The sequence below is a fragment of the Triticum aestivum genome, chromosome 4A (assembly GCF_018294505.1).
Source record: "Triticum aestivum cultivar Chinese Spring chromosome 4A, IWGSC CS RefSeq v2.1, whole genome shotgun sequence".
Classification (NCBI taxonomy): domain Eukaryota; kingdom Viridiplantae; phylum Streptophyta; class Magnoliopsida; order Poales; family Poaceae; genus Triticum; species Triticum aestivum.
In genome coordinates, this window is record NC_057803.1 from 98,600,956 (window position 1) to 98,623,995 (window position 23,040).

Genomic DNA, 23,040 nt, shown 5'->3' on the forward strand with positions numbered 1-23,040 from the left:
GCCGACGACTGGGAATGAAGTCGGCCCCAGGGGCCAATCTAGCACCAGTTCATTCCTAGGCCGCTCTTTTTTGGCGCCCTGGGGGGCCGAACGGCTGGAGATGCTCTAAGGCTAAGCTTTAATGTTAGGGGTTTGATGCCGCCGGGACGCCCTCGCCCCATCTCCACCCGCACATCGCCCCGCCGCTGATAATGGCCGGATCCAGCTGCCGTCACTCCCCACCGTCCATCCCTAGTGTGGATCCACGCTGCCATGCCGTCCCGAGCCCGTGGCCGTGGCGACGCATCCTCCTCCTGCGACGACGCTTCATCCTTCCGCGTCGACGCACCCCTCACCCCTGGCCTCTCGCCGTTGCCGCCGTCGCAGCCGAACTACCTCGAGTGTGGCAGCACCAGTGGGGGACGTGGGACGCAAATATCACTGACCGCAAGACCCGCGAGAGTATTTGGATTGGCTCCTCCCACTCCCGGTGAAGGAGGCGCACGAATGCCACATTATGTCGGTCTGCCTCCACGATGCCAACAACCAGCTGAACTTCTCCAACGGCCTGTCGTAGTTGGCGCCCGTCAACCCCTGGTTAGCCACCGCACAGGAGATGCAGGAAGACCGGGAGGCTAGGGAGCGCCTCGAGGCGAAGCAAGCCGGCGAAGCATACATGGCGGAGCTCCGCCACAGATACCCGGAGCACGTCGAGACGGAGCACTGTATGTAAGCAGTACGCGACTGGGGCAAGGGAGGTCATTGACCTTTGCTCCATGACTCCGACGACACGGCGCTTACCAAATCGGACTGGGAGAGCGATTAGCGAGTAGTTTTAGTGAGTTTTTATGCAATCTAGTCTAATCTTCATTCAAGTTATGTAAAATATTTCGAATCAAGTTTGGTGTAGTAGTTTGAACCAAATTTGCACCGAATTTGTATTGATTTTTTTAGGGAGTTAAGTATTGGGGATCGGTTAGAAACGACAGGGGGGCAACCCCTTTCGTTTCAAAAAAAGGTACTTGGTCGTATCGTCCTCTAATTTTTTGGGGATCGGTTGGAGATGCTCTTACTATTGGGGAACGCAGTAATTTCAAAAAATTTAATACGCACACGCAAGATCATGGTGATGCATAGCAACGAGAGGGAAGAGTGTAGTCCACGTACCCTCGTAGACCGTAAGCGAAAGCGTTATGACAACGCGGTTGATGTAGTCGTACGTCTTCACGATCCGACTGATCCTAGTACTGAAAGTACGGCACCTCCGCGATCGGCACACATTCGGCTCGATGACGTCCCACGAACTCACGATCCAGCAGAGTGTCAAGGGAGAGCTTCGTCAGCACGACGACATGATGATGGTGGTGATGAAGCTACTGGCACACGGCTTCGCCTAAGCACTACGACAATATGACCGAGGTGGATTATGGTGGAGGGGGGCACCGCACACGGCTAAGGGATCAATGATCAACTTGTGTGTCTATGGGGTGCCCCCTGGCCATGTATATAAAGGATGGAGGAGGAGGAGACCGGCCCTCATAGGGCGCGCCCAAAGTGTGGAGTCCTACTAGGACTCCTTAGTCCTAGTAGGATTCCACCTCCTACATGGAATAGGAAAAAGGGAAGGGAGAAGGAGAAGAAAGGAAGGGTGCGCCCCCTTTCCCTAGTCCAATTCGGACCAGTCCATGGGGAAGGGGCGCGACCACCCTTGAGGCCTTTATCTCCTTTCCCGTATGGCCCATTAAGGCCCAATACGAATTCCCGTAACTCTTCGGTACTCCAAAAAAATACACGAATCACTCGGAACCTTTCCGATGTCCGAATATAGCTTTCCAATATATCAATCTTTACGTCTCGACCATTTCGAGACTCCTCGTCATGTCCCCGATCTCATCCGGGACTCCGAACAAAATTCAGTCATCAAATCACATAACTCATAATACAAATCATCACAGAATGTTAAGCATGCGGAGCCTACGGGTTCGAGAACTATGTAGATATGACCGAGACTCATCTCCGGTCAATAACCAATAGTGGAACCTGGATGCTCATATTGGTTCCTACATATTATACGAAGATCTTTATCGGTCAAACTGTTGGGAAACGTAGTAATTTCAAAAAAAAATCCTACGCACACGCAAGATCATGGTGATGCATAGCAACAAGAGGGGAGAGTGTTGTCCACGTACCCTCGTAGACTGAAAGTGGAACCGTTAGCACAACACGGTTGATGTAGTCGTACTTCTTCACAATCCGACCGATCAAGTACCGAACGCACGTCACCTCCAAGTTCAGCACACGTTCAGCCCGATGACGTCCCTCGAACTCCGATCCAGCCGAGTGTTGAGGGAGAGTTTTGTCAGCACGACGGCGTGGTGATGATGATGATGTTCTACCGACGCAGGGCTTCGCCTAAGCACCGCTACAATATTATCGAGGTGGACTATGGTGGAGGGGGGCACCACACACGGTTAAAAGATCAACTGATCAACTGTTTTGTCTCTAGGGTGCCCTCTGCCCCCGTATATAAAGGAGCAAGGGGGGGGGGGTGCGGCCGGCCAGGAGAGAGGGCGCGCCAGGAGGAGTCCTACTCCCATCGGGAGTAGGACTCCCCCCTTTCCTAGTTGGATTAGGACTTGGGAGGGAGAAAGACGAGGGAGAGAGGAAGGAAGGGGGGCGCCGCCCCCCTCTCCTTGTCCTATTCGGACTAGGGGGGAGGGGCGCGCGGCCCAGCCCTGGCCGCCTCTCCTCTTCTCCGTAAAGGCCCACTAAGGCCCATTAACCTCCCGGGGGGTTCCGGTAACCTCCCGGTACTCCGGTAAAATCCCGATTTCACCCGGAACACTTCCGATATCCAAACATAGGATTCCAATATATCAATCTTCATGTCTCGACCATTTCGAGGCTCCTCGTCATGTCCATGATCACATCCGAGACTCCGAACAACCTTCGGTACATCAAAACATATAAACTCATAATATAACTGTCATCGAAATGTTAAGCGTGCGGACCCTACGGGTTTGAGAACTATGTAGACATGACCGAGACACGTCTCCGGTAAATAACCAATAGCGGAACCTGGATGCTCATATTGGCTCCCACATATTCTACCAAGATCTTTATCGGTCAGACCGCATAACAACATATGTTGTTCCCTTTGTCATCGGTATGTTACTTGCCCGAGATTCGATCGTCGATATCTCAATACCTAGTTCAATCTCGTTACCGGCAAGTCTCTTTACTCGTTACGTAACACATCATCCCGCAACTAACTCATTAGTTGCAATGCTTGCAAGGCTTATAGTGACGTGCATTACCGAGTGGGCCCAGAGATACCTCTCCGACAATCAGAGTGACAAATCCTAATCTTGAAATACGCTAACCCAACAAGTACCTTCGGAGACACCTGTAGAGCACCTTTATATTCACCCGGTTACGTTGTGACGTTTGGTAGCACACAAAGTGTTCCTCCGGTAAACGGGAGTTGCATAATCTCATAGTCATAGGAACATGTATAAGTCATGAAGAAAGCAATAGCAACATACTAAACGATCGGGTGCTAAGCTAACGGAATGGGTCAAGTCAATCACATCATTCTCCTAATGATGTGATCCCGTTAATCAAATGACAACCCATGTCAATGGCTAGGAAACATAACCATCTTTGATCAATGAGCTAGTCAAGTAGAGGCATACTAGTGACACTCTGTTTGTCTATGTATTCACACATGTATTATGTTTCCAGTTAATACAATTCTTGCATGAATAATAAACATTTATCATGATATAAGGAAATAAATAATAACTTTATTATTGCCTCTAGGGCATATTTCCTTCAGTCTCCCACTTGCACTAGAGTCAATAATCTAGTTCACATCGCCATGTGATTTAATACCAATAGTTCACATCACCATGTGATTAACACCCATAGTTCACATCGACATGTGACCAACACCCAAAGGGTTACTAGAGTCAATAATCTAGTTCACATCGCTACGTGATTAACACCCAAAGAGTACTAAGGTGTGATTATGGTTTGCTTGTGAGAGAAGTTTAGCCAACAGGTCTACCACATTCAGATCCGTAAGTATTTTGCAAATTTCTATGTCAACAATGCTCTGCACGGAGCTACTCTAGCTAATTTCTATCACTTTCAATATGTATCCAGATTGAGATTTAGAGTCATCTGGATCAGTGTCAAAATTTGCATCGACGATAGTGGTAAATCGGTAAGAGACATCATAGATCACACCATATCTAATAAAGTACGGTTACGACGTTCGGACACACCATTACACTGTGGTGTTCCAGGTGGTGTGAGTAGTGAAACTATTTCACATTGTTTTAACTAAAGGCCAAACTCGTAACTCAAATATTTTACTTCTGCGATCATATCGTAGAAACTTTTATTTTTGTTACGATGATTCTCCACTTCACTCTGAAATTCTTTGAACTTTTCATGTTTCAGACTCGTGTTTCATCAACTAGATATACTCATATATGCTCAAATCATCTGTGAAGATCAGAAAATAATGATACCTGCCGCGAGCCTCAATATTCATCGGACCACATACATCAGTATGTATGATTTCCAACAAATCTGTTGCTCGCTCCATTGTTCCGGAGAACGGAGTCTTAGTCATCTTGCCCATGAGGTATGGTTCGCAAGCATCAACTGATTCATAATCAAGTGATTCCAAAAGCCCATCAGCATGGATTTTCTTTATGCGCTTTACACCAATATGACCTAAACGGCAGTGCCACAAATAAGTTGCACTATAATTATTAACTTTGCATCTTTTGGCTTCAATATTATGAAAATGTGTATCACCATGATCGAGATCCAACAAACCATTTTCATTGGGTGTATGACCATAGAAGGTTTTATTCATGTAAATAGAACAACAACTATTCTCTAACTTACATGAATAACCGTATTGCAATAAACATGATCCAATCATATTCATGCTCAACGCAAACACTAAATAACATTTATTTTAGGTTTAACACTAATCCCGAAAGTATAGGGAGTGTGCGATGATGATCATATCAATCTTGGAACCATTTCCAATACACATCGTCACTTCACCCTTAACTAGTCTCTGTTCATTCTGCAACTCCCGTTTCGAGTTACTATTCTTAACAACTGAACTAGTATCAAATACTGAGGGGTTGCTATAAAAACTAGTAAAGTACACATCAATAACATGTATATCAAATATACCTATGTTCACTTTGCCATCCTTCTTATCCGTCAATTACTTGGGGTAGTTCCGCTTCCAGTGACCAGTCCCTCTGCAGTAGAAGCACTCAGTTTCAGGCTTAGGTCTAGACTTGGTTTTTTTTTCACTTGAGCAGCAACTTGCTTGCCGTTCTTCTTGAAGTTCCCCTTTCTTCCCTTTGTCCCTTTACTTGAAACTAGTGGTTTTGTTTACCATCAACACCTGATGCTTTTCTTGATTTCTACCTTCGTCGATTTCAGCATCACGAAGAGCTTAGGAATCGTTTCCGTTATCCCTTGCATATTATAGTTCATCACGAAGTTCTACTAACTTGGTGATGGTGACTAGAGAATTATGTCAATCACTATTTTATCTGGAAGATTAACTCCCACTTGATTCAAGCGATTGTAGTACCCAGACAATCTGAGCACATGCTCACTGCTTGAGCTATTCTCCTTCATCTTTTAGCTATAGAACTTGTTGGAGACTTCATATCTCTCAACTCGGGTATTTACTTGAAATATTAACTTCAACTCCTGGAACATCTCATATGGTCCATGACGTTCAAAATGTCTTTGAAGTCCCGATTCTAAGCCGTTTAAGCATGGTGCACTAAACTATCAAGTAGTCATCATATTGAGCTAGCCAAATGTTCATAACATCTGCATCTGCTCCTGCAATAGTTTTCTCACCTAGCGGTGCATCAAGGACATAATTCTTCTGTGCAGCAATGAGGATAAACCTCAGATCACGGATCCAATCCGCATCATTGTTACTAACATCTTTCAACTTAGTTTTCTCTAGGAACATATCAAAAATAAAACAGGGGAGCTAAACGCGAGCTATTGATCTACAACATAGATATGCTAATACTACCAGGACTAAGTTCATGATAAATTTAAGTTCAATTAATCATATTACTTAAGAAGTCCCACTTAGATAGACATCCCTCTAATCCTCTAAGTGATCACGTGATCCATATCAACTAAACCATGTCCGATCATCACGTGAGATGGAGTAGTTTCAATGGTGAACATCACTATGTTGATCATATCTACTATATGATTCACGCTCGACCTTTCGGTCTCAGTGTTCCGAGGCCATATCTGTTATATGCTTGGCTCGTCAAGTCTAACCTGAGTATTCCGCGTGTGCAACTGTTTTTGCACCCGTTGTATTTGAACGTAGAGCCTATCACACCCGATCATCACATGGTGTCTCAGCACGAAGAACTTTCGCAACGGTGCATACTCAGGGAGAACACTTGTACCTTGATAATTAGTGAGAGATCATCTTATAAAGCTACTGTCGAACTAAGCAAAATAAGATGTATAAAAGATAAACATCACATGCAATCAAAATATGTGACATGATATGGCCATCATCATATTGTGCCTTTGATCTCCATCTCCAAAGCATCGTCATGATTTCCATTGTCACCGGCATGACACCATGATCTCCATCATCTTGATCTATATCAATGTGTCGTCACATGGTCGTCTCGCCAACTATTGCTCTTGCAACTATTGCTATCGCATAACGATAATGTAAAGCAATTATTTGGCGCTTGCATCTTATGCAATAAAGAGACAACCATAAGGCTTCTGCCAGTTGCCGATAACTTCAACAAAACATGATCATCTTATACAACAACTTATATCTCATCACGTCTTGACCATATCACATCACAACATGCCCTGCAAAAACAAGTTAGACGTCCTCTACTTTGTTGTTGCAAGTTTTACGTGGCTGCTATGGGCTGAGCAAGAACCGTTCTTACCTACGCATCAAAACCACAACGATAGTTTGTCAAGTTAGTGCTGTTTTAACCTTCTCAAGGACCGGGCGTAGCCACACTCAGTTCAACTAAAGTTGGAGAAACTGACACCCGCTAGTCACCTGTGTGCATAGCACAGCGGTAAAACCAGTCTCGCGTAAGCGTACACGTAATGTCGGTCCGGGCCATTTCATCCAACAATACCGCTGAACCAAACTGTGACATGCTGGTAAGCAGTATGACTTATATCGCCCACAACTAACTTGTGTTCTACTCGTGCATATGACATCTACGCATAAAACCTGACTCGGATGCCACTGTTGGGAAACATAGTAATTTCAAAAAATTTCCTACGCACACGCAAGATCATGGTGATGCATAGCAACGAGAGGGGAGAGTGTTGTCCACATACCCTCGTAGACCGAAAGCGGAAGCGTTAGCACAACGCAGTTGATGTAGTCGTACGTCTTCACGATTCGACCGATCAAGTACCGAACGCACGGCACCTCTGAGTTCAGCACACATTCAGCCCGATGACGTCCCTCGAACTCCGATCCAGCCGAGTGTTGAGGGAGAGTTTTGTCAGCATGATGGCGTGGTGACGATGATGATGTTCTACCGACGCAGGGCTTCGCCTAAGCACCGCTAAAGTATTATCGAGGTGGACTATGGTGGAGGGGGGCACCACACACGGCTAAAAGATCAACTGATCAACTGTTTTGTCTCTAGGGTGCCCTCTGCCCCCGTATATAAAGGAGCAAGGGGGGGGGGTGCGGCCGGCCAGGAGAGAGGGCGCGCCAGGAGGAGTCCTACTCCCACCGGGAGTAGGACTCCCCCCTTTCCTAGTTGGATTAGGACTTGGGAGGGAGAAAGACGAGGGAGAGAGGAAGGAAGGGGGGCGCCGCCCCCCTCTCCTTGTCCTATTCGGACTAGGGGGGAGGGGCGCGTGGCCCAGCCCTGGCCGCCTCTCCTCTTCTCCGTAAAGGCCCACTAAGGCCCATTAACCTCCCGGGGGGTTCCGGTAACCTCCCGGTACTCCGGTAAAATCCCGATTTCACCCGGAACACTTCCGATATCCAAACATAGGATTCCAATATATCAATCTTCATGTCTCGACCATTTCGAGGCTCCTCGTCATGTCCGTGATCACATCCGGGACTCCGAACAACCTTCGGTACATCAAAACATATAAACTCATAATATAACTGTCATCGAAATGTTAAGCGTGCGGACCCTACGGGTTCGAGAACTATGTAGACATGACCGAGACATGTCTCCGGTCAATAACCAATAGCGGAACCTGGATGCTCATATTGGCTCCCACATATTCTACGAAGATCTTTATCGGTCAGACCGCATAACAACATACGTTGTTCCCTTTGTCATCGGTATGTTACTTGCCCGAGATTCGATCGTCGATATCTCAATACCTAGTTCAATCTCGTTACCGGCAAGTCTCTTTACTAGTTACGTAACACATCATCCCGCAACTAACTCATTAGTTGCAATGCTTGCAAGGCTTATAGTGATGTGCATTACCGAGTGGGCCCAGAGATACCTCTCCGACAATCGGAGTGACAAATCCTAATCTTGGAATATGCCAACCCAACAAGTACCTTCGGAGACACCTGTAGAGCACCTTTATAATCACCCAGTTACGTTGTGACGTTTGGTAGGACACAAAGTGTTCCTCCGGTAAACGTGAGTTGCATAATCTCATAGTCATAGGAACATGTATAAGTCATGAAGAAAGCAATAGCAACATACTAAACGATCGGGTGCTAAGCTAACGGAATGGGTCATGTCAATCACATCATTCTCCTAATGATGTGATCCCGTTAATCAAATGACAACCCATGTCAATGGCTAGGAAACATAACCATCTTTGATCAACGAGCTAGTCAAGTAGAGGCATACTAGTGACACTCTGTTTGTCTATGTATTCACACATGTATTATGTTTCCGGTTAATACAATTCTAGCATGAATAATAAATATTTATCATGATATAAGTAAATAAATAATAACTTTATTATTGCCTCTAGGGCATATTTCCTTCGCAAACTGCATAACAACATACGTTGTTCCCTTTGTCATCGGTATGTTACTTGCCCGAGATTCGATCGTCGGTATCTCAATACCTAGTTCAATATCGTTACTGGCAAGTCTCTTTACTTGTTCCGTAATGCTTCATCCCACAACTAAATCATTAGTCACATTGCTTGCAAGGCTTATAGTGATGTGGACTATCGAGAGGGCCTAGAGATACCTCTCCGACAATCAGAGTGACAAATCCTAATCTCGGTCTATGACAACTCAACAAGTACCATCAGAGACACCTGTAGAGCACCTTGATAATCACCCAGTTACGTTATGACATTTGGTAGCACACAAAGTGTTCCTCCGTATCCGTGAGTTGCATAATCTCATAGTCATAGGAACATGTATAAGTCATGAAGAAAGCAATAGCAATATACTAAACGATCAAGTGCTAAGCTAACGGAATGGGTCAAGTCAATCACATCATTCTCTAGTGATGTGATCCCGTTAATCAAATGACAACTCATGTCTATGGCTAGGAAACTTAACCATCTTTGATTCAACGAGCTAGTCAAGTAGAGGCATACTAGTGACACTCTGTTTGTTTATGTATCCACACATGTACTAAGTTTCTGGTTAATACAATTCTAGCATGAATAATAAACATTTATCATGAAATAAGGAAATAAATAATAAATTTATTATTGCCTCTAGGGCATATTTCCTTCAGTCTCCCACTTGCACTAGAGTGAATAATCTAGTTCACGTCGTCATGTGATTTAACACCAATAGTTCACATCTTTATGTGATTAGTTCACATCTCCATGTGACTAACACCCAAAGGGTTTACTAGAGTCCATAATCTAGTTCACATCGCTAGGTGATTAACACCCAAAGAGTGATCATTTTTTCTTATGAGAGAAATTTAGTCAACGGGTTTGCCACATTCAGAGCCGTATGTATTTTGCATCTATGTCTACAATGCTTTGCACGGAGCTACTCACTACAAACAAATACACTTCCGTGATGATACGTGTTTGTCATAGTAGGTCATGTTTTCTGTCATGCATGTACATCCATGACAAATTTATGACAGAATCAAGATAGTCATACCTGTGCTGTCGTAGAAGTGTTCCATGACATTACCAAAATTATCATCGCGGAAGTGTCCACTTCCATGACGATAAACCGCGCGTCACAGAAGTGCTTTCGTCAAGGGTGACCGACACGTGGCATCCACCGTAATGGAACACCGTTAAGCTATCGGGTCCGGTTTTGGATCCGATAACCCGTTAACAGCCCCGACCAATGGGGATTTTCCACGTGTAAAATCATCATTGGCTGGAGGAAACACGTGTTGGCTCACCGTTGGGACAGATGTCATCCACTCATTGGACCCAAAGCTCCTATGATACGTAAACACGTGGCACGGCCCAACAAAGGTCCATTCCTGTGAAAAAGCCTGCCCGTTTGACTTGGTTAAAAGGTGGCGGGCCGGCCCACGGCAAGCCTGTTAACGGCTTGTTCACCTATAGCCCATTTATAGCCCGCTAACTCAGGGCCCGTTTACGGCCTATCCGAATTAGGCCCAGTAGCATCATCTGGGCCGTCCAATATAATTCTAGCCCGTTTTAACTTCCGGCCCATGTATGGCCCATGACATCTTTCGGCCCATATGAGGTCCTTATTACTCTCGGCCATTAACGGCCCGTGGTAAAACTGGCCCGTAATGAACAGTGTATCACTTTATACCCATTAACGGCATGTGGTGAAACTGGCCCGTAATGAACAGTGTATCACTTTATGCCCATTAACGGCCCATTATTCCATTGGGCCGTTTCCAGGCCATGTTATCTTTTGGCCTTCTCTGGGCCCATTTATTCTTGGGCTCATTTCCACATTCGTTTACTTACGGCCCGTTACTGTCATTTTCTGCTTGTGGGCCAAATTCAGCCAGTGGTTACAGTCGGCCCGCTTGTGGGCCAAATTCAGCCAGTGGTTACAGTCGGCCCGTTTGTGGCCCGTTAATACATTGGGCCGTTTTCATAGCATCATCAAAATACGGCCGATTAACGACGGCCCGTTATGGTCGGCCCATGAACGATTTCAACTCTAGCCCATTTACGGCCATAATGTGGTCTGTTATTGGCCCATGTTTGGCCAACCGATCATACGGCCCATAGAAGGCCCATTGATGATATGTCCCATAGAAGGCCCATTGTGTCTACGACCCATATAAGGCCCATTGTTTCTACGCCATGTAGAAGGCCCATTGTTTCTACGGCCCTTAGAAGGCCCATTGTTTCTACGGCTCATAGGAGGCCCATGTTAACTACAGCCGGTGGGCATCAAAGTTCGCCACCAGTGCAAATGTAGGGAACACCTTACACTATACAAAAATGGCTTGCTGTTTTCTTCAGCCGGTGGCTGCATGTTAAGAACAAATTTTGTATCGCACCAAAACAAATTACAACTATAAAACAAAAGGAAGGTTGGCATAAAAGTTAACAGTCTAGTAGATAAATGCACCACCAGAAGTTCAGAAGCTCAGTTCATTTGACCTGACTGTTACATTTTCATGTTGTATTGTCCGATGGAGCACCATAACCTTCGCCTTCAGTTCTCCTAGGCTCCTGAACAACATAGCAAATGTCTGATAGTCTGGTTTCAAAACCATGCATATCTTGACAACATCAAACAATGTCTCTCCTTGTTTCACAAAGGGTCTCTGTTAGGGAATGGACTTGTGTCTGGAGCGCATATACAACATTGTTTTGACCTTGCATATCTTGATCATGAGGTAGTTTGGATGAGATTGCCTTAACAACCAAGCTAGTATTACGTAGGAACGTGCTTTTGGCACTGTTAGTGGACAAGTATTGACCCACTGCAGCAAGAGCTGACATTGCGGTTATAGTTGCCTCTGAAGGTGGCGGTTCCACAATTTTTTTCCGTAGCTCGCTGAAAAGTTGTGGTTTTACATTAGTAGTACCAGAACAGAAGATATTAAGGAGGAAGCAAAACCAAACAAAATAGCTTTGGTCTATATACAGAACTTATTCTGGTGAACCCATGTAAAATAATAGTTGTATTTTATTGCAAAGTACATAATAAAACCAGGTTCCAAACACATGACCATGTACCATCGCAAATGTATTGTCTATTTCTTCACATTGTATTGAGGGCTAAGGATAAAGAGACGAAGTTTATAATATAGTAAGCATAGTATGACATCATTCATATCACAAAACAACTGAGAACAGACAAACAAGCAATTGTAACGTTGTGTGGGAAAGTCCAGCATGGAACTAGATTACATGTCAAGATCAAAGGAATATCACTCCTCTCTTTTAAACCTCGTAAGGTGCAATGATACGCTAGGACAATTGTGTATAAAATTGAAAAGAGTAATAGACATTGGCTGCAAACCATGCAGTTCAAGGCACAAGTTAGAGTAAGTAGTAGTTAAAAGGCATGAGGATTAAGGACTTACAACAGCGGCTTTGACTGGTGTAGTCATGCCCTTCTTCTTGCTGGTGTGACAGTCCTTAAAGATTCCCATAGCATTTGGTTCAGGTACTTTTTGGTACTTGCGGGCTTTCCTCTGCATTTGGAACAAGTCAATATAGATCTGATAATATGGTACAACGAAAAGAGTGAAACAACAACTAATTACAAGAGCCTCGCAGTGTGCAATATAGCTACGAGATCTTGTCGTCTGTTGGAATTTCACTTTCGTACGGTTGGCCTTGTTCTTTGAATAGTTCACCTACAAGAAGATAGATTTGTGTGGCACATGCGTAAATAGGACTACAACATGCGATCTGATCACATATATATAATGTACCTGATACTTCGGATCAGACCAATGTTTAACGAGGCCTCTCCAGTCTTCATCAGATATATTTTCCACTGGAGATGTTTGGGCAAATTCACTGTTAGCCTTGCCTTCAAAGTGAGTTTTTCTCAAGTTATACCGATACTGTCGCAGAGCAGACTTGAAAACATGGGTGCAAGCTTGTCTGGTTGCATCATCTTGGCTATACAACTTGAACCTCATCTGTTGAAAATTATGGGAGTCTCATTATCAACAACCTAGAAAGTATTGGACAGAGCAAGACGATATTACTAGTTTCCATACATAACCATACTTACAGATAAATGGTCGAGGAAGGTGTTGAAATGGGTTTCGTCTTTGTCATTCTTGTACTGAATCCATGTTGGGAGGATACGCACATGACACCTAACAGCAATCGCTGCCTCTAATACTAACTTGGCTGACTCTGTAGCATCACGTGGCCTTTTTAAACCTGCCTCAAAATGGATCTCCATTCTTCCTCCTCTAGATTTAGTTAACCTATCGAGCATTATCCCTGATGTTTGTTTCCTCTTGCGCCTAGGTGCTAGTCCAACAACAAACATAGGAAGTGTTAGTGTACATCAAACTGTGGGACTACATATAAAGAAACATGCAACTGTAACTTGACTCCAACAACTACCTTCTTGCTGTTGAAGCTCACAAAGTTCATCTGATCTTGCCAACTCATCTTGTGTCAAGAGTGCTTCGGAAGTAGTGTCAGGTGGCAAGGGAGCTTGGGAACGTGCTGCTAGCTGAGTTGACCAATGAGTAAATCGTGCAGCTGGTGGTACCGTGGAAGGTGTTGCAACAACTAGGGTTGTCTCTGCTTGTTTGGTGGCAGCTATTTGTTTCTGTTTGGCTTGTTCTGCAGCTCGTGTAGCACGGGATACCATGTCGGTACAATTTTCCGCTGGACTTTGACCTTTTATTGCACCATCAGTACCAACAGAATCTGCAGGATTGTTCCGCTTCCCTTTCCCTGTCGTTCTGTCTTGCTTCCTCTTTCTCTGTGCCATGTTAAGTCAAGCCGACAAGAAAAATGAATAACAATTTAGTTCTTCAGAACAAATGTACTTTGATGTAAGAACATGGTGTGATAGACAGATATTGTATGTTCTAGAAACAGGAACACGTGTCTTAGTCACAAGTATAATGTGTAAAGTAAGCAAATGAAATTCGACAAAATTAGAAGCAATACAAGCTAGACATCGTACATAACATGCAACCACATATAACAGTGCCAAGTTAGAGGGAGCACCTGTGATGGTGCACTAGGGGAGACGTGCTCATCACCAACACAACTACGTTGAGTGTCTATGCATGTGTTGTCTTGGAAATCATCTTGGGGGGGGGGGATGGAGGAGTAGAATCTGTAGAGGCCCTCCATTTGGAAGGAGCACCTTCATCCGCTGCCTTGCTAACTTCCTTCCGCTTTATTGATTTTTAATTGTCAAGTAAAACCGACAAGAAAAAGCAATAAAATTCACTCTTCAGAACTCATTCGTGCATGATACTGACAATCACTACTTTGATGTAAGGCAAACACATGATTCCAGGATGGAATAATATGAAAAACAGGACGGCATGGCATATTCACAACTGTTTGTGTAAACTAAGCAGAAACCATTTCACCAAATAAGAAGCAATGCAAGTTAGACACCACGTGAAAGATGCAACCAATATGACTCTGCCAAGTTAAAAGTATCCCATCATAAATGGTATTTCAACAAATTAGAAGCAGCGCATGCTATAAATCATATGAAAGATGCAACTAATATCACACTGCATATACTGAAGGTGTCTCGTCATATTGATTTATGCGGGATACAAAAAAACAATAGTTTTATGTGAGGACATGCTTAATAGACAGATGTACTATGTACTAAATACAGGAAGGCATGTCACATTAACATGTATAATGTATAAGCTAAGCATAATAGCACATGCAGTTTAACCAGATTGGAAGAATTACAATCTAGACACCATATGCAACATGCAACCACATATCATGCTGCCAAGTTAGAGCAAGCACCTACAATGCTAGTGTAGGGGAAATGCGGTAATCAACTACAGAGCTACGTTCACTATCTTCATCTAGCCTTGCTGTTTCTTGAGAATCTTGTCGGGAGGCTGACGCTGCATTCTTTAAATGAGGAGTAATCCACTTGCTTGATTGCCTCATCATAAGTGATTGATGAGGGATACACAAGAACATTAGTTTGATGTAAGAACATGGTTAATACACAGATGTACTAGTATGTACCAAAAACAGAAAGGCATGTCATATTCAAAGGTATAATGTGTAAGCTAAGCAGATGCAATTTAACCAAATTGGAAGCAATACAAGCTAGACATCTGGCTGGAGTGGTGAGCATGATCATCTAGGACCTGAGAGCCTGGTGGGAGGTGGGCTGCTTCGCCATCATCGCGGCTTTTTAGTTGGCTTCCAGGTGATGCCTCTCTTTGCTGGGCTTGTCACTGGCTCGGCCAGTGCCCTGACTAGCTATTTGTCTTTTGGTGCTCACGGGATGGTGGTTCATGTAAAAAATATCTTTCCTTATCTTAATAAAGACCGACTTCGGCCTTTCGAATACAAGCTAGACACCATATGGAACATGCAACCACATATGACACTGCGAAGTTAAAGCAAGCACCTGGGATGGTGGTTCATTGCGAGCGAGGTCATCAAATCTAGAGCTACGTTTACCGTATCCATCTGCTGACACTGCACCTATTATAAGGCTGAAACGTGTCTGGCCTATTCACATACAACGCTGGAACGACTTCTCTCTTTTCTTTTTTGCTTCTCTCATAGCAGCAGAGTCTGAAATAGCCTTGCATAAGAACACAATAGTGAGAGTATGGGTGAAGTGTGTGCAGAACTAGTGCACTGTAAAAGTAGCAGATAGCAGGTGGCTGAAAAATAAATGACAGGATACATATGATAGCTCTACAACATTGCAGGGCAAACAAAATTAGATTCTACTCTGTATGATTTTGTAATATATGAGCACAGGAAATGCAGGTACTCCTCCAGCACACCACCACATGTGGTCATATCAAGATAACAATCGACTGAAAATAAATAGGTCAGTCGATTTTTTTAATGAACTGTCCGATCTATAAGGAACGGGCAGATGGCCTTCGTCTACCTCCCACCAGTCACTGTTGACGATCTTTCTCGAACCGCCAGTGACCACCGGCCCAGACCCCTGCCTCCGCCGCCCCGCCCTCCCCTCGACCTCACACCACCGCCGTGCTTGGCAGCACCCCCAGGCCATTCCTTTAATCCCGGATGACCTCCAAATCGGGCCCAATAGCTCTAGGCCCCACACGCCCCTAAGATAAACACCGAGGCGCTGCTTCCCCGGTGTAATAGGCGTACTAGCGCCTGTTACGCCGAGGAATGCTTCCGTTAATTGGGAATCAACTGACCAGGAATTGAAATTCAGGGGGGCGACGGACCTCTAGCTAAGGTGAAATAGTATATGAGGAGAAACCTTGTGCATCGCAAGTTACTAGGAACATCTAGTATCAAGAAGAAGCGGTCAACTAGTGTCTTCTGTGGGATGAATACCGTGCAAGCAGACACGTAAGATTTGCACGAATAAGGGAAGAGGAGTACCATTTTTGGTTGCCGGTGTGGTCGCCTCCCCATGTCGCGCCGATCTTCTTCTTTTTTCCAGGGAAACCGATGTTCTGGAGAAGGGTGCAGGCTTGGACGAACCCATGGCCAAATTGTTGACTGTGTTGCCGTGGCCGTATGTCGGCGGAGGGGAAGCAGATCCGAGGCGGCGAAGGACGGCGTAGCAGGAACAACTCCGGTGCGGTGGAGGGTGGCGAAGTTGGAGTGGCAGCAGTGAGGCGCAGGACAGCGTGGTTGAACTGGCTCGGGTATGGACGGCTCGGCCTCGACTTCAACTACTAGCCGTGGAGGGCGTTGCGGTTGAGGTTGCGGTGGACGACGACGTCGGGGTATCGGCTCTGTCATGATGGAGGAGGGCGGCGGTTGATGGGTAGAATGGGGTGGCGGACGGAGGACGCCGGGGTTTCGCCGCTGGTGGAGAGGTAGCTTTTGCACCCACGGAGTACGAATGGGGAATCGGACGGGTGGGCGGGGGGAGGGGAAGAACCATGTTTCGGTCTGGGACGCGCTTGTTTTTGGCTTTTTTGAACAGAAGATGGGACACACTTTTTTGAAATTTGGGGAAAGTACAAACTTTGCCCCCTCTTAAATTTCGGACCTACTGCGGGTCGGGGGTAGGATGGTAATCCTGGGTGTCCCAAATAGTGGGCGGGAGCAATTTCGGCCGCACGCATGTGTGCTTAGGCGGCCATTGTGTATGAATGTTTTTCGGAGGCGGTTGCGTGGTGTCTAGATGAAGCTACAAACCTACCCCGGTTTAGACCTTTGGACATCGGGCCAGTAGGTTTCACGGGTCGGAGTTATTAGAAAAGTAATTTCCTTGTACTACCAAACATTGGTCTCACGCGGTTTCGGGCGAGTAGAGGCTCTTTTGGCGCTTCGTTCGAAATTTTGAAACACAAGCATTCACGTTTAGAGTACTCTTGAACTTTGAGGATTGACCTAAATAGACAACGTTAAATTTGACCTTGTATGTTTGAAAACCTCATTAAATTATCCGCTTCTTTTTGAAATTTTGACACTTGAAAATCCTATAACTATGATTATTTTGGAATGGAGGAGATAAATTAGAATCTATTTTTTACACGACTACATATGCTATTATGTACAAAATCAGAGCAAAGATTGGTGCCCCCATAATTTAGGTATGATTTACAAATGCCATGATATCAAATTCAAATAATTGAATGGACTTCATGTTGCATTCGATTTTTTAAACCATCTTAAGTTGAATTCAAATGTATGCTAGTTCATAGGTAGCTATTTATAATGTTCATTGTGTAACTTTCGTATGTATAATGTGCTTTACACACACAACATGAACTATACTCACGTTTATATTCGATTGCTAAAGCGATGCATTGTCTGGAGTTCAAAATACTAACTATGTGGATCAATTGTGTCGAATAATAACATAGACATGCTCAAATTCAATAGAATCTAGATGTCTGATGGATCAATGACCATTCCTTACGCGAATTGCAAATATCATGATCCATCCTAATATTTGGATACAATTTATATCTTTAATCAATGTGTACAACAGTCTTGTACGTCTAGTTTCACTCTCCATCGGTGGTCTCTCACACATGCTCACACACTCTCTCCCGAGGTTTCTTTCTCGCACACATGCTCTCGATATAACCTTCCCTCCCTCTCGTAACCATTTATGACTGTTTTCACTAACCTTTATCACAAGCACTCTTCCTCTCGCAAGCATACACACGCACAATCCCCATCAACCCTTTCTATATACATAGACCTGCCTACGTGTCTCTTGTACGCACATTATCTTTAGGCCTGTCTCTCATGCATTGTCTCACACCTTTCTTCCTAATCGACGAGTATGATTCTAGCAGAGCATTCTGTAGGATGCCCCTTAAAGTTAGGTTGGATGAATAGTAATATCAGAGATAAAGGGGTTACCTTAGTCCTAGAACCTAGGGTTACAAATCCTAGCCGGCTTTGTCAGTGGACATAGAGTCCTTCACAATTATGCTATCTTTGTCTTGTACGACTAGTCATCCATGGGTCTCCCTAAATGCGTCACGGGCCGACCAATGTGGCGCAGGATGGAACCGAACGAAGGGCCTCACCTCGACCCACCGGACCTCACGCGGTGACACACCCTCTGCCCCCATGTCTCGTTATCTTCTCACACCCACACATACCAACAGAGACACCACACACACAAAAAATTCTGCTGATGCCTCTATCCACTCCCCCTTGCATATACACACCCAAGGGAATCTCTCGCCGTGACGTCATATTTGTCTCTCTCTAGACCACTCTCATTTCTCGTGCTATCTCTCCCATGTCCCCCCTGTCGGCCCCTCTATCCATGCCTCTCTCGAATACGTAATACACACACATAACACTCTAGGTCCTGCCAAATGCATCAACTACACATTCACACATGTTACATCACGTACCCATTGATCTAAAAAGCCCTCTCTTCACATTTATTTCGCATACAACATTCCTTTTGAATAAAGTGTGGTAAAAAAAATATTTTATAATTTCTACATATATACAACATTACAAAGTTATATGGAGGAGTATGAACACTTGCATTGCATGGTGCCCACAATGATATTTATTCCGCACTGTGAATTTGTATATTTTTATACTATATATAAAGTTAGTCATAATAAAGAGAAACGAAGAGCATCTCTCTCTCCATCGCATACCCCCCCTCTATGCCCCTTTCACGTACGCATACAAACTATCTCCAGGTCCTCTAAAAGTAAGCCCCCAGCACATTCACGCATGTTTCATCTTTCTCTCGCAATATATACAGTGACGATCATTGTATTTGAAGCGAAAGCATGATACGTACATTGGACTTCAGAATCCACTCATTACGGTCACCATTTATGTTTTGTGGTTATTATACAGTCACGGGCTCACTGTACAACTTTGTATTTGCTCAAGACACGACTAGTTGACCAGTTAAACGCTTGTAAGTGCATCTAGTGCCACCCCTAGTTGGTTTTGGAGTATTGACGACAAACCTAGTTGAGGGACTAATGTGTTTGTGAGAATTGCAGGATAACACAGGTAGAAGTCCCTCATTGATTCGGTTTTCCTACCAGAGATGACCCCTAAAAATGTATGAAGACATTGAAGTCAAAGGTGGTATATGAAGATATTCACATTGAAGACTATGACAAGAGAAGACACCACATGAAGCCTATGGAGCTCGAAGACTTAGATCTTTCGTAGTTCTTTTTCTTTTGTGTTGAGTCATAGGAACCACCGTACTTTTAAGTGGGGTCCAAGAGAACCAGTCAGACTAACTGAAGTGATGCCTAACCAAAAACCTATGTCTTCGAGTGAAGACTATGAGAGCGAATCTTGTCCAGAGTCGGACAAGTCAGCTTTGCTTGTAGCCCAAGTAAAGTTGCCGTGTGAGTTTGAAATCTGACCATTGGAACACGTGTCAGTTCCTTAGTGACACAGGGTCATTTCGGACAAATCAGGTCGGGTTGCCAAGTGGCTATAAATAGCCCACCCCCCACAACCATAAACGGTTGGCTGCTCAGATTGAGAGTACGGCTTTTGTCGTTTGAGAGCAACCCACCTCGAAGCCTTTGAGAGAGAATTCCTTGCGAGGATAAAGCCCTAACCACCGAGAGCCAGAGATAATTGGGCATCACTTAAGTCTTCTTGTCTATGTGATCTGAAGACTTATTACACTTGAGGACTGTGCATCCTCCAGCCGGTTAGGCATCGCATTATGAGCATCCAAGAGACATTGTGGATTGCCGATGAACGAAGTCTGTGAAGGTTTGGGAGTCTACCTTGAAGACTTACCAGAGTGATTGGGCGAGGTCTGTGTGACCTTAGCTCAAGGGGAATACGGTGAGGATCTGGTGTCCTGAGCGGCGTGTTCAGGACTGGGTGTTCGGGACTGTGTGTCCTAAGGTTTAAATACCTAGCCGCCCCAACCAGACGTACAGTTGTCACAGCAACTGGAACTGGTCCAACAAATCATTGTCTTCAACGAGTCACTGGTTTCATCTTCCCTTCCCTTTACTTACGGTTGCTCCTTGTGAAGTCATTGTATGTTTGCACTATCTTTTGTCTTCACTGAGTGACTGCATGGTCTGTATGGCTTCATAATATCTTCCTACCTGATCCTTACTACATTGCTGCTATTAAGTCATTGTGCTTTCACTTCATTGAACACTTGACTATGGCTTGCCTAGTGTAGTCTACCTTCCGCTGCATGGTAATAGGTTTATTTCTATCGTTTGTCTTCATAACTTCCACGTTTTGAAGACTTTCATAAAAATCGCCTATTCACCCTCCTCTAGTCGATATAACGCACTTTCAATTGGTATCAGAGCAAGGTGCTCCCTTGTTCTGTGTGATTCGGTTTAACCACCTGGAGTTTTAGCTATGTCAACTACAGGGATAATTAAAGTCTCCGCTGCGTGCCCCGTCTTTGATGGAACTGAATATCCCTACTAGAAGAATGAGATGCGCATGCATCTTGAAGCCATTGATGTCGACCTATGGTATGTCGTCAAAAAAGGCGTTCCCAAGGCTGGAGAAGGTGTCACTGCTGCTGACGTCAAGAAATTTGTTCAACTGGACTCTACTACCAAGAATATCATCTGTGGTCACCTGGCCAAAGGACAGTATGGCCGTGTGAGTGCTTTGAAGACATCTAAGCTGGTCTGGGACTGGCTCTCCAAGGTCAATGAAGGCATCTCAACCCAGAGAGATCAGAGAATCAGTGTCCTTCGCAACCTCTTCAACCGCTTCAATCAAAATGACAATGAGAATGTCCAGCACACTTTTGACCGACTCACTGACATCACAAATGAGCTTCAAGCCCTCGGTGCTACTGAGATCACCAAACATGAAGTCGTCAAGACACTACTGAGATCACTTGATAGTTCGTTTGACATCCTAGCCCTGATGATTCAAGAACGTCCTGATTTCAAGACACTCGATCCATATGACATACTTGAGAGGCTCAGCACACATGAGTTTCAACTTTCTGAAAAAAGAGATATCTACGGTCCAAACTATGCGCGAACTCGTGCCTTGAAGGCAAAAGCTGTCTCCTCATCTGAAGAAGAATCTGACAGCAGTTCTGATGATCCTGAAGACATTGGAAGAGAACTTGCTATGCTTGTGAAGAAGTTCCAAAAATTCACCAAGAAGAAAGGCTTCAGAAAGTCTTCCCGATCAAGCTCAAGGAATGATGAAGCTTCTGCTCACGACTACAAGAAGAAAACATGTCACAAGTGCAAGAAACCTGGCCACTTCATCTCTGAGTGTCCACAGTGGGACAATGAGAACAAAAAGAAGAAGAAGAGCAAGGAATATGACTCTGACGACAAGAAGAAGAAGAAGAAATACTCAAAGTCTTCGTCCAAGTCTTCCTCAAAGTCTTCATCACACAAGAAGAGCTCATCTGGCAAGGCACGTGCGTTTGTTGGCAAGGAAATGGACTCAGAGGAGGAGTCCGCTTCTGAGGAGGCGGAGGTGGAGTCTGAGGAGGAGTCCGATTCAGGCGTCGCAAGTCTGGCTACAGCATACGTTGCCAAGTCCATCTTCAATACTGAAGACAATGACCTCGTCACCGACACCGATGCAAATGACAAGGACTACTCCGCTTCTACCTACTGCTTCATGGCTCGCGGTGCCAAGGTAAACACACGCACTACTCACTATCAAACATCTAGTGACGATGACTCTGATTGTGATTCAAAACCCAGCTACAAAACACTTGCTAAAATTGCAACTGAACAGCAGAAAGCTATGGAACATATTCAAAAACTGTTAGACAGAAGCGATGATCTGTTAGGTGCTGAAATGACTCGATCTGAATCCTTAATTGAAGACATAAAAAATCTTCACGTTAAGTATCAGGAACTTGAAAGTCGTCATGAAACTCTCTCAACAACTCATGAAAAGCTTTCCTATGATTATCTTCAAAGGAAGCAAGATCTTGAGAAATTGAGAGCGGTTCATGAAGATCTTCAAAAGGAAAACGAGTCACTTCACTCCAAACAGATCAGTCCCGCTCAGGAAGGATTTGAACCACCATGTCTTAAATGCATTGAGCGTGATAATGCTACTTCTGTTGCTGAATGTTCTACTGCTACTACTGTTGCAATATCTTCAACTGTTGATGTGGTAACTAACCCCTCTGCTGAGGATACCACTGCTATTGCTGATGAGAATGCTAGGTTGAAGACATTGCTTGAAACAGGGATGTACAAAAGTCTTAAAGGGCATCAGACACTATGTGATGTCCTCAAAAAGCAGATTCTGAACCGAAACCCGAGGAAAGAGGGTGTTGGGTTCGTAAGGAAAATGAATGCTGATGGCTCTTACTGGAAACCTGAGCAGTACCCCAAAACCATGTGGGTTGCTGCAAAGGAACCTTCAGCAGACCCATCCAATCTATCTGGCTTCACCTGTGCTAACCCCATTATCATTGATGAATCCTTTGATGCAAACTATATACTGTTTAAGAATCAGAATGGTGAAGTGTTT